This window comes from Trachymyrmex septentrionalis, unplaced genomic scaffold (genome assembly GCF_001594115.1).
Source record: "Trachymyrmex septentrionalis isolate Tsep2-gDNA-1 unplaced genomic scaffold, Tsep1.0 scaffold784, whole genome shotgun sequence".
Lineage (NCBI taxonomy): Eukaryota > Metazoa > Arthropoda > Insecta > Hymenoptera > Formicidae > Trachymyrmex > Trachymyrmex septentrionalis.
The window spans coordinates 15,986-16,352 of record NW_017305972.1 but is presented as its reverse complement, the minus strand read 5'-3'; positions in this window follow the sequence as shown (position 1 = coordinate 16,352).

Genomic DNA, 367 nt, shown 5'->3' with positions numbered 1-367 from the left:
AATAGAAAGAAATTAGAAAATATTCAGCGAGCAATGAACAATAGCAAAAGTTTATTTTATTCGACGGCGAGAATAGATTTCAGGCAATAAAGTTATAATAAAATAATAGCTGTCACGAAAAGTAAAAAAGGAGAAGCGAATGATGTGTCAAAGGTTGATCATAAAATCATAAAAAAAGAAATTTATGAAATAGAATGATGTCTGACGATTAAAAAGTTGACATTTTCATAATTTAATAACTTACATGCAATGCTTACGATTTAGACGTTGCAATAATCAAGATCATTATGTTGAAATTGTTTACTGAGAAATAACTACGTCAACGTATCTTCGCATCTTAAGAACAACTGAGGCAAAACGAATATGT